Raw genomic sequence first — 11,914 nt, forward strand, 5'->3', positions numbered from 1 at the left:
CAGCAGGACGGCCCTTTCAAAGGCCTGTGTATTTGCCTCGGGCGTGGATGGGGCCCAGGAGAGCCAGCCTCTTCCTCCTGGGCTGACTGGCCTTCCTGCTCTCACAGGCCTGGGCCTCATTTGCTCCAGCAGGATTTATACCAGGAATCCAGGAAGCAGAGAGGCCAAGCCAGATGGGCTCAGAGGCGGGTGCCTCCAGAGGTCAGACTGGCAGCCCCTAGGCCCTCTCGTGGCTGCAGACCTGCGTGTGCATATATTTTAATTTTAGTTCTCCTTTATAAGTGGAGAGATTTTATATTTGAGTCCAGGTTTCTAGCTTGTCTTACCAACCCAAAGACCCCGCAGCGCCAAGATTGCAGCTTGGAAAGCCGGCTGAGGCCGAGCAGAGGCTCCTGTGCCAGCATCTCGTGGGCTTACACCGAGTGTTTGGGGAGCTGCCGAGCCCTGGAGTTCGGAATCGCTTATCTAGTCAACCCCGTCTGACAGGGAGAGGGTCTGAGGTTGGGGAGGGTGGCACCGGGTAAGTCAGTGGTAGAACTGGGACTCAAGCTCTAGGCTTGCAGTGCTGAATTCGGGGTAATGGGATGCATTAGAAGGTGGGGACACAGAACAGGGGCCTTGGGCTGAGGGGACACCCTGTTCAGGGAAAGGCTTCATGGTTGGATGGAGAGGTTCAGCACAGAGCACCGCCTGGGCTGCAGTAGCAGAAGGGCTCTTCTCCCCGCCGCAGGCGGACACCAACCTCCCCGCCCGGTAAGAGAAACCCCAGCACGGGCTCGGACACAGTGCTCTCAGGTGTCCCTCCCGCCTGCCTTCCCCGGAGCAGCGAGATCTTCATAATCACGGGGCCCCTGGGGTGGTGTGCAGGGCAGACTGAGCGTGAACTTTAGCCTCCACATCTGAAAAACAGGGCTCCGGTGGTGAGATTCAATTAGATGATGCATGTGAAGAGCCTGGCACACCGGCTCCTCACATGCCCAGGGACACGGGCTCCTCTCCCTGATGCCATAAACCAGGCCCAGAGACAAGTGAATAATTCACCCCGAGAGGGTCATGAACGAAAATGTGCCCCCTCAGCTCTGACTGGGTATTTTTAAAATGTTAAATATACTTATATTTATAAAAGCAGCTGTTATAGTCTAAAAATAGCACATACCTTTTAAACAAAAAACTCCAGTTTTGCTACTTAAAGATAAACCACTGGCCCTTCTCCCCTTCTCAATTTTTTTTCTAGGCCTAGAAAAAAACTTTTTTCTTTTGTGTGTGAGCGTGTGTGTGTGTTTCACACAGTTACAGCCATGGTACACATGCACCTCTGTATCTTGAAAAAATGTAACATGGTTTAAGAATTGCCCCTAATACGGTATATGCTTTATAAAAAGTATTTTATGGGCTGCATAATATTTCATTTCACGGGTCCATCACAGTTAACATTTAGACTTTCTCCCTATCAAAAAGAATGCCTTAATAGATATCTGTGCATAAGTATGTTTCTGTATTCAGAATGGTCTCCTCAGGAGGGGTCCCCATGGATTTATAGGGTCAAAAAGTATGAAGATGCTGCCGACTGCTTCCCTAAAGGGTTGAGTTGCCGTGGACAATGCTCCCCCATAATACGTGCACATCAGCTGTGCCTTCCCTCCACAAGACCATTGGCGCCCAGCCTGGCCTCCTAAAAGGCAGGGAGTTCAAGCTCAAACACAAGACTTCACCAAGGTGATGGTTCTGTGCCTCTCTGGCCTCGGGGCGGGGGTTGAGGGGGAGGAGACCTGGCCTTCTGGAGAGACCTGGCTCAGAAGCGGCCCAGCTGCAAGACTGCCAGCGGCTCCCCAGAGCGCCTTCCCTCGATAATTACAGCACTTATCTGCGGGGCGGCCCTCGTAGGGCCATGTCAGTCAATATTTACCAAGTGTCCACTGTGCGGGGCCTCCTCCCTCAGTCCCTGTAATCGAAGCTGTGGTCAGGAAGGGCAGGCCCAGGAGGGCGGAGTCTCTGTGCCCAGCGCAGGGGGAGGAAGCCCTAGCTGGGTTCTGAAGGGTGGATGCAGAGCTGTCTGCTGTCTGCAGGGGAGACACGAGATTCAAGGCAGAGCCAGGGGTGAGCACCGCAGAGGCACGAAGAGGGAAGAGGACAAGGGGTGTGGGTAGACCAGACAGTGTGGGGGCCGCAGGGGAGCAGGGAGGAAGGCTGGCAGTGCCACGTGAGTCCCCAGGAAAAGGTTCTGGGCAGGACAATGACAAGGTCGGGTCCACGTTACAGAAGGAAACCCTGTACCAGCTCCGCTGGGAATGGGCTGGGAAGAGACGAGAGGCATCGGAGAGCTGAAACGGGAGTAGAGGAGCGAGAGAAGCAGAGGGAGTCAAGGGAAATTACAGAGGTCGACTCTTCAGGGCCCCAAAGAGATGGGCTGTGGGAACGTGGAGGGGAGAGCATCATGGAGGTGCCCAGGCTCCTGGGTGGGTGGAGTGATGGACACTAGTCACTGTCCACTCAGTGTCCAATCCCCCTCTCCCCTAACAACAGAGCCCCATTTTGTTCAAGGGTGGCCACAGAGCCAACCTAAAGCACACCAGCAGCCAGAGTGACGGTGGCAGCTCTGGCCCGTGCACCGCAAGCAGCAACACCTGGGCCAGTGGTCCACTAGCCTGCGAGGCCGGAGAGAAGCGGGCATCGCGCCTTCAGGGGCTCGGGGCCTTCCCAGGTGCCGAGAAAGCCCTGCCTGAGAACCAAGGCCTAGCAACGCCCGCGGAAGGAAGTCAGGACCAAGCAGATGCCCTGGGAGTACTGAGACCCCCCACCCCACTATCCAGGGAGAGCCCCACCATCCATCGCCCCTGGGACACAGCAGACAGAGCACGGCGGTGGGAGCCTCTGGCTCACAGGCCCAAGGCACACTCCACCTCGTGGTACTTCAGTGACCCCATTTGTAAAATGGAGATACACCCTCCACCCCACCCCACCACACACACACCCACCCACACACACAGCTGCTGTGGCAACCTGACCCCGGCCTGCCTTGCGAGCTCTGGCTCCCATCACACAGTCTTCTCTCCATCTTCCCCGAGCTCGCTCTGCGTTCGCCTGTGTGGTGCCCTCTGCCTAGAAAGCCCTTCCAAGGTTCTAGCTCCTTATCTTCCAAAGCCCGGGTCCAGCCGGACACCCAGCAGAGCTCACAGGAGACGAGGTCGGGGCTCCTCCGTGGGCCCCGCATGCGCCTTTGGGAGCACTTCTCACACCAATAGGACACAGGCTGCACACACATCCTACCTAGGGACCACGAGCCTCCATCTTTTGAGGGCTTCTAAGCGCCCCCCCGCCCCCCGCCCCCTCACAGCTTAAGCAGCTGGGCTGCTGCTGGGAGCTGTGCAGGGCCGTGCAGAGGGATGAAGATGCCCTCAACCAGGCTCTACACAGCCCGGAGCAAAGCAGAGAAGGCTCCCAGCACTGGCCCAGCCACACCCCCCCGACCCAGCCAGTGTGGAGCTCAATAAACCTTCTTTAATGAACTCAGGGCTCCCCCTCCCGGGTCTGTGATGGCAATAGATGGTGCTTGAAGTTGGGATGGTCAGCTAGAGGGGTCCGCCCCGGCCTCTCCCCCACAGGAAGGCACTGCTGTGCCCACTTTACAGACAAAGTGAGAGAAGCTCAGAAGAGTGACCCGACTTGCTTGGGGTCACAGGAAGAAAAGAAATTCCGGCACCCTGCCCTGGGCCTGCTCCCTCTGTACTGTCTTTCCATTATTCTGCACGTTAGGGGAGAAGAACTGAATCCAGAAGCAGGAATCTCACAGGAAGCCAGGCCTCTCTCACACCTGCACGTTCACACGTGTACACACATGTGCACACTGAGTCGGAAACTCCTACAGGGCCCTCTAGGCAAGACATAGATGGGAGAAAATATTTGCAAAATATATACTTGACAAAGAACTTGTATCCAGAATGTATAAAGAACCGTTACAACCCAATAATAAGATGACCAACAACAAAATGATTGAAGATTTAAAGGTGGGCAAAATACTTAAACAGTTACCTCACCAAAGAAGATGCATGGATGACAAACACACAAAAGATGCTCAACATCATCACTCATTGAAAAATGCAAATTAAAGCCACAAGGAGATACAACTACACACCTGTTAGAATGGTTAACGTTAAAAAGACTGACCGTAGCAAGTGCTGGCGAGGAGCGGAGGAGCCGGAGCTCTCGTACACTGATGAGGGGAATGTAAAATGCTACAACCACTTGGGAACTATTCGGGCAGTTTCTTAACAGGTTAAATATATATTTACCAAATAATTCAGTCATTCCACGCCTTGGTATTTGGCCAAGAGGATAGGGAAGTATATGCCCACACAACAACTTATACACAAATGCTTCCTGCAGCTTTATTTCTAAAAGCAAAAAACCTGAAAAAAAAAAGTCCAACAAATGAAGAGATGAACAAATTAGGATTTATCCTTCCATGCAATAGAATACCACAAAGCAATAAAAAGGAATAAACTATTGATATACACAACAATATGAGCCAAAACCGTTTTGGCTCAGTGGATAGAGCATCGGCCTGTGGACTGAAGGGTCCCAGGTTCAATTCCGGTCAAGGGTATGTACTTGGTTGCGGGCACATCCCCAGTAGGAGATGTGCAGGAGGCAGCTGATCGATGTTTCTCATCGATGTTTCTGACTCTCTATCTCTCTCCCTTCCTCTCTGTAAAAAATCAATAAAATATATTCAAAAAACAAAACAAAACAAAAAAACAATATGAATCTCAAGATAATTATGCTGAGTGAAAGATGCCAGACCAAAAAAAGAGTGTATACTGTATGATCCTGTTTCTATAAGATTCTAGAAAATGCTACATAATCTGTAGTAATAGCAGGTCAGTGGTTGCTGTGGATGTGGTGGGGGAGGGAAAGGCACAAGAGGGAGGAACTACCAAGGGGCAAGAGGAAACTCTGGGGGATGATGGAGGCGCTCATTATTAACCATGGCGATGGCTTTGTGGGCTAGACTCTATGTAAAAACTAACCAAATTGTACACTTTCAATATGTGCAGCCTGTTGTGTGTTGACTATCTATATACATAAAACCCTAATATGCAAATAAACCTAAGGGCGGGATAACCAAACAACTGAACAACTGGTCGCTATGATGTGCACTGACCACCAGGGGTTGTGCGAGGAACATGGCGGACATTGGCCATGGCGGAATGGAGGAGCAGGTGAGCAGGGGCACCAGACCAAGGCAGGGCACCAGTCGCTGTCATTGAGGTGAGCCTCTGGTGGTGGTTACTGAAAATTCTTTGCTCCTGCGTGCCATAGTCCTGCCCAGAGCTCGCACCCACTGCTGGAGCCAGAGCTGCTGCTCACACCTGCTGTTGGCACCCGGCACCAGCCCTAACTGCTTGGCGCCATCAACGGGTGTGAGGAGCAGCTGCCGGCCCTGATCACCCCGAAGGGCTTCTCCACCTTCCCCTGCTCCTGAGGGGTGATCGAGCAGCAGCCGCCGCTCCGGCCCTGGCCCCAATTGTTCTGCACTGTCTACGGGTGTGAGCTGAGCCGGTGCAGTCAGCGAATGGGAGCAGTGATGGTGGGAGCTAGGCTGCCAGCAGACAGGAGACCGGGAACTGTGGCGGGAGGGGCCGGGCCGGGGCGTGGAAGATGGGCCAAGCCCTGCCCCTGTGCCCACCGCAGCCTCATGGCTCACAGTTCCTTTCAAGGTGCACAAATTCATGCACTGGGCCCCTAGTAGTTCAATAAAGCTGCAACAAAGAGAAGGAGGGGCAGGGGAAAGAGAAGCAGAAGGAGCAGCAGCAAGCAGGGTGAGTCTTACTTAGGATGCCAGGCACACACACAGACATACACATGTGTGTGGAGGATGAAGCTGCCACCTGGCCTCTAGGGATACTTAAGTCTCTCAACCCAGGATTCTATCGGCTACTTTTCATTTGCTCACTTTCTTTTTCCAGAGTACCTCCTGTGGGCCTGGCTGTGCCGGGCCCTGGGATTCAGCGGTAAAGCAAACACAGTCCTTGTCCTGGGCAGCTCGTTCCATCAGGCACGGCAGAGCCTGCCCCACATTCAACCTGAACATTTAGCCACGTGCCCCCAACGCCCCAGCTGGCTCCCTGCTCCCTTCGCAGGACCTCTCAGAGCTCTTCCCGGACCTCATTTTGCTTCTAGCCTTGCCACCTCTGGGGAGAGGCCTTCAGTGAGCGCACTTCTCCAGCAGAAGTCTGTCTTTTATCTGTGAACACACACCCAAGCCAAACCCCAACTGATTTCTAATAACTGACTAATGAGATCTGAGCCAAGTCTGCACAAAATCACGGGAATTCGGGGTGGGGGAGAATCTGAAGGTTTCGAAGCCCAACATCCATTGAAGCTCAATTTCTCTGACCCAGTTTGAATACCTCCCTCAGACCCAGTTTGAATACCTCCAGTGAGAGGGGAGCTCACTACCAACTGAGGATGCACTGGGTCTTCGGAAAATTAGAGAAGTTACAGTTCTAACTGTGGATGGAAGGGCATGGCGTTTATTAAGCACCTACTGTGAGCTGAACCCTGTGCAGGGGGCTTTGCATATGTGGGATTTGTAATCTGGCTTAATTCTCATGCCAGCGGTGCCCTAAGAGGCTGGAGCTATGTTTATGATGCCTGTTTTTATTGCTGAGGAGACAAGGGCCAGAGAAATCAAGTGACTCGCCCACGTCACAAAGTAAGTCCATGTAGAGACCGAGGTGGCAGCCCAACTGTGTCCACCTCTGAAGTCCGGGCTTTCTGTCCTCGACCGCTCAGGGCAAAGGGCCTGCCACCGTCTAGATTTGGATCCTGGTTTCCTTCACCTGGATGCTGACCTCTGGGATTCCTTACGGTGACCATCTCCTGCCAGTCCCACCAAATCTGAGGCTCCTCCTCTTGCAGGCACAGAACCCTCTGAGGCCCCTCCTGCGGGGGTGGAGAAGGGCTTTCCGAAGGGAGTCGGCCCAGGTACCAGCCAGCAATCCCCATAGCCACCCTCTCCCACAGGTGCTATAGGGCTAGTACCTAACATTCGGAAGGCGTGCAATCCAATGGCAGCTGTTACTACTATTTCTCCGAGCCAGGTGCCATTTGTATATCTTTATCAGGCTGAACAGCTCCCCGAGGGCAGGACCACACCTTGGCGCCTGCCTCAGAGCACACACCCCGGGCATTCTGGTGGAATGAATGGGTGTAAATACTTCTTTGCGTTCTCCCACAGAGGCCGGGATCAAGCCTTACCACGGAAGGTGCTTGATGCATATTTGATTAATGGGAGCCACAAAAGAGAAGCTGTCATTAGAGGTTTCCATCGGAATCCCAGAACGCCCTGCAACCTGTCCGTGGGCATCCTCCCACGAACTCGGAACTCTTCTGGGGCCTTTCTCGGAGAACGCTCTGGGCTTCCTCCACAGCCAGATCCCAACACCCCCTCCGTGGCGGCCGCATGGCAGAGCCATGCACGTCCGGAGGGACTGCTTACCGCCCAGCCCTCACCACGACCCCAGCAGAACCTTGGCCGCAAGGCCAGCCAGGCTTCCAAGGACAGGAACCTCTCCCCACCGAGCAGCTGCCAGAGCCTCTCTTTACGCCACCTCTCCAGGCAAGCCGGCTTCTCTGCCAGGCTTCCCAGGCCGTCAGCCAAGTTCCCTCTTCTGAGGCTGCCGACCAAGCTCCCAAAGACCCAGTGGTAGGGAAGCCCGGCTGGTGCCAACTTCAAGGGGGCACAGAGGTGTCTGGAGGCCTCAGTCCCTAGAGACTCGATCCCGATAGTGCTGCCCAAAAGGGAAGGGGCACAAACAGGGCCTTTGACGCCGGAGGCCCAGACGCAGATCACAAGCAGCCAAAGAAACGTGTTCCCAGCCTTGCAGACAGGCATGCCCCGGCCTGGGCACCTTTCCGGCCTCCCCTCCCTCTCCGACCTCATGCTCAGCTCACAGCTACTGAGTTTTAGTGTCCGACACCTGGCACTTGACATCGCAGGACACGAACCGATGGCCCACCACACTCATGTTCTAATATGTGCATTTAAAAATGTTGACTGCGTTTTAAAAATCAAGAGATGTCACGAAGGAACATCCAGATTTCTGTTTTATGAGTCAGAAGATCTGGCAACACAGGGCCCAGGAGGCGGCTGGCAGCAGCCTCTTTCAAGCAAGCCCCTTTCCATGTGCCGCAGTCCCCGCACAGCCCAGCCTGGTTTGCCTCTGTGGACAACTGGGTTGGAGGTCCCTGGCTGTGCCTGCTTTATGGTGGCACACAGACCTCCTAATAACCGTACGAGGTGGATGGCACCGTTTCCCCATTTTACGGATGAGGAAACGGAGGCTCTGGGAGAAAAAGTCACTTGGCCAGAATTCGAACCCAAGCAGCCTGACTCGAGTCAAACACAGACACCCGTCTACAGCAAAATTAATGGACAATGCAGTGTTTAGTAAAGCAGAATGCATTCAATTTGAAGAAGTACTTCCCCCCTGATATTATACGGCCTGCTTTCCGTGGGAGATGGAACTGTTAACATGCCCTTTCTCTCACCATGCGGTAGTGATAGTAAACAGAACTCTCACTGCCCTTTGAATGTCCTTAGATGGCAAAATAGAACGCTGGCTAACTGAGGACAGACTCCCCAATGTACCGATGTTTGAAATCTAAGGCCGGGGACCGCTGCTCTGCTATGAAACCTCCTCTCCCAGGAAGACAGCCTGCTCTGGCGACTGCCTGGCTCAGAACCCCCAAACCGCCTTATCTGCAGCGCATCCGCATCCTATCACCAAAGAGGTGGCTTCTGAACTGAGCCTTTCCCAAGCCCCGTCCCTGCAGCAAACCCACAGAACACTCGTTCTTGCCTCTTGTTATATTTATCTCATTCTTCCTCGGGTTACAGTTATCTGTATCCTCTCCACTCCCGTGCCCCCTAAAGCGCTTACAGAACAGAAGAAAGAGCGGCTGAACTGTCAGCCAGTTGCAGCTGGCAAAGCCCTCAGAGACCCCCTCTGGCGCTCATTTCGCAGGAGTGGGGAAGCAAAGGGCCTCGCCTGGGGCCACCCAGGGAGCTGCTGGCGGAGCGAGGCGAGTCTCCCAACTCAGCGCCGGCTCTTTCCACTGCACCAGGCTGCTTCCTAGACACTCCCTTTTGGTTGACTCAGCACCTCAATTCAGAGGACAGCGCTGAGCATGTGACAAATGCTTTGTAAATATCTGTCTATTCAGAGGCGCAAAGCTGCCCAGGGAACACAGGCCTCTCCCTCTCCAGGGCCCTCAGCCCGAGCTTCATTTCACCCGCATCCAACCTTCACTCAGGGTGAGCTGCCCATCAAATGAAGAAACGGCCCTTCAGGCCCCTGGTGACCTGGATGGAGAATGACTGCGTGCAGCTGAGAAATGCCATTCCCGCGAGGCAAATGGAGTTATGATCCCAGGCTTGCTGAGGGATCGTGGGTAAATGCCTTCGCCTCTCCAGGTGTTAGGTGCTGCAGACAGGAGGGATGGTGAGAACAGACGTGAGGAAGATTCCCCAAGTTGTAGGCACCTGACAGGCTTTCCAAGAGGAATTTCAGAGTCTGCCTCCATAAGCACCTGAGGAGGGAAAGCTTTCGGCCCCCCTGGGGCACACGGGTAGCTCCACTGGAAGGGTGCCACACAGTGAGCTTGAGCTGTTCCTCAGATGTCTGTGGCTACTTTTTGGGTTGTTGGGATCAAGAGTCAACGAGACTTTAAAACTGGAAATATCCTAAGCTGGGTAGAACATTTATCACCGTCCTCATCATCATCCTCTTGTGTAAACTCAATGCTGAAAATAAGGAGCTGACAATGGTATCAGGTCTCTAATGCTTTCCTGGCCTCTGAGTAGAAAAGACCACCCCTCCCACCCCCAGGCCCATCATAGCCCATATCAGGATTATCAGTTCCCAGACGGTTTATCACATCTACACATTTAGATATTTATCTCTTCCATCAGCTTCTTAAAACTAAAGATCAACTCTTACTCTTTCCTGTATCCCCTGCACTTACCCCGCGGGTAATAAATAACAGATGCTGATTAATGTTTCTCTGGACAAGGAATCCCCTTCACGCCTATTCTGGGACAAGGTGGCATTTAGGTCTTTTTCAGCCAGTAGATTCATCCAGTCCTTTTGTGGGACGGGAGCACCGACATTCAGAGGGAAGCTGGTTTACCCAAAGCTGCTCAGTCAATGAGAGGGCACAGACTGAAAGCAGCTCTTTGACTCCCAGGACAGCGCGCTTCCAGCTCAACTTTCTCAGGTTTCACAACAAATTCGCTGTGTAACTCTGGGCAAGACCCTTTGCCTCTTTGCCCTGGCTTTCTCGCTTGTGAAATTGGTAAAATTATGGCACCCACATAACGGGATTTTCTGAGGAGTAACTGAGTGCCCCTGTGTAAACCACACAGCACATAGGAAGCCTGTCTGTCCTGATTGCCATTCATTCCGAGCCATTCTCCGTGGTAAAAGGCACCTACCACCCACCAGCACAGCAGAGCTCACAGTGAAGGAAGGTTTTTCAGCACCGATTTATGCCTGTTTCCACCCAGCAAGTCCTCTGCAGTAAACACTTCAGGGAAACACCTTTCCCTTCTCCAAACCGCGGTGCGCACGTGCAGCGTACACACACGCACAGCGATGACAGCAGGTCTGACGGGGGGCAGTGAAACTTTTGCAAGAGCATGCTCTTTCGAGTCAGGTGGACCTGGTGTCACATAACAGTTCTGCTCCTTCCAGCTGTGCAATCTTAGGCAAGTCAGTCTCTCTAAGCCTCAGCCTCATCCTCTCTCAAATGGGTATGCTTTTTAATGAGAATTAGATGAGATAGGGAAGGGTCTGGCACTCCATCAATGATACTGAGAGCAATAACAGTCCCATTTTTACTTAACAAAATCCACTTAAAAATGTCAGAACCTTAGGGATCATGTAGTCCAGTCCTCTCACTTTATAGCTGGAGACCCAGATCTTGAGAGGAGGCGTGATTGGCCCAAGGTCACCCAGTGAGGTGGTGGAATGAGACCTGGGACCTGGGTTTCTTGGTTTTCTACTGTGCATCCATTTTGGCTCACTTGGTTCTGCTCATCTGCCTCTACCCCACAAACACAGCAAGTGGCTGGCTGGACTCACTCTCTTCCCAATCCTCTTCCCTTCATATTCATCTTAGCACCACCTGTTTGCCAACGACACCCCTCTCCCAGGCACAGCTAGCCCCTTTAAACCTGACTTGAGAAGGTAAAACCGCTGCTGGCCACTGGTAATGGCGATAACAACAGTATTAACAACAGAAATGACAACCAGGAACTTGTACAATGTCCTGTACTTAAAAGTGCCTTCACCTACACCATCAACACATTCCCAAAACTTCTCCCTAACCCAGTTGGCTCAGGGGCATAATTTCCTCAATCTTCCTGAAGACCTACTTTGTGCCTAGCCACAGACCAGAGGTTGAGGACATAGAAAGACAGGGCCTCTGCCAGGAGGATGAAGGCAGGTGGAGACACCACAACTTCTTTTGACCCAAAGGGTACAGCAGCCAAGTCCCTGTCCTACCTCCTGGGGCGCCGTCTTTATCATGCCATCAAGAGGCAGAAGGTATCTGTGGAATAGGCTGGAGAGAGAAAGGGTAAGTGCAAGCCTGGAAATTACAGCAGGGAAGGAGGTAAAGAATAGAAAATCTGGACACTAAACACGTGACTGCCTCGTCTCAGGGAGATTCTAGTGAGACTCCCGAGAGGACAAGGGAGCAGCAGGGGGTCCACTTGAACCGAGGAAGCCTTGGTCCCCATCCCCTGCTGGCACACAAGATTCTGATGCTTCTGTTCCCTTAGCGACTCTGCCCTCAGATGCCAAAATTTTCCAAACCCATGGCCCGGCTATCTCTGCCTCTTTGGGAC

Source organism: Myotis davidii, unplaced genomic scaffold (assembly GCF_000327345.1).
Source record: "Myotis davidii unplaced genomic scaffold, ASM32734v1 scaffold354, whole genome shotgun sequence".
In the NCBI taxonomy this organism is placed as follows: Eukaryota; Metazoa; Chordata; class Mammalia; order Chiroptera; family Vespertilionidae; genus Myotis; species Myotis davidii.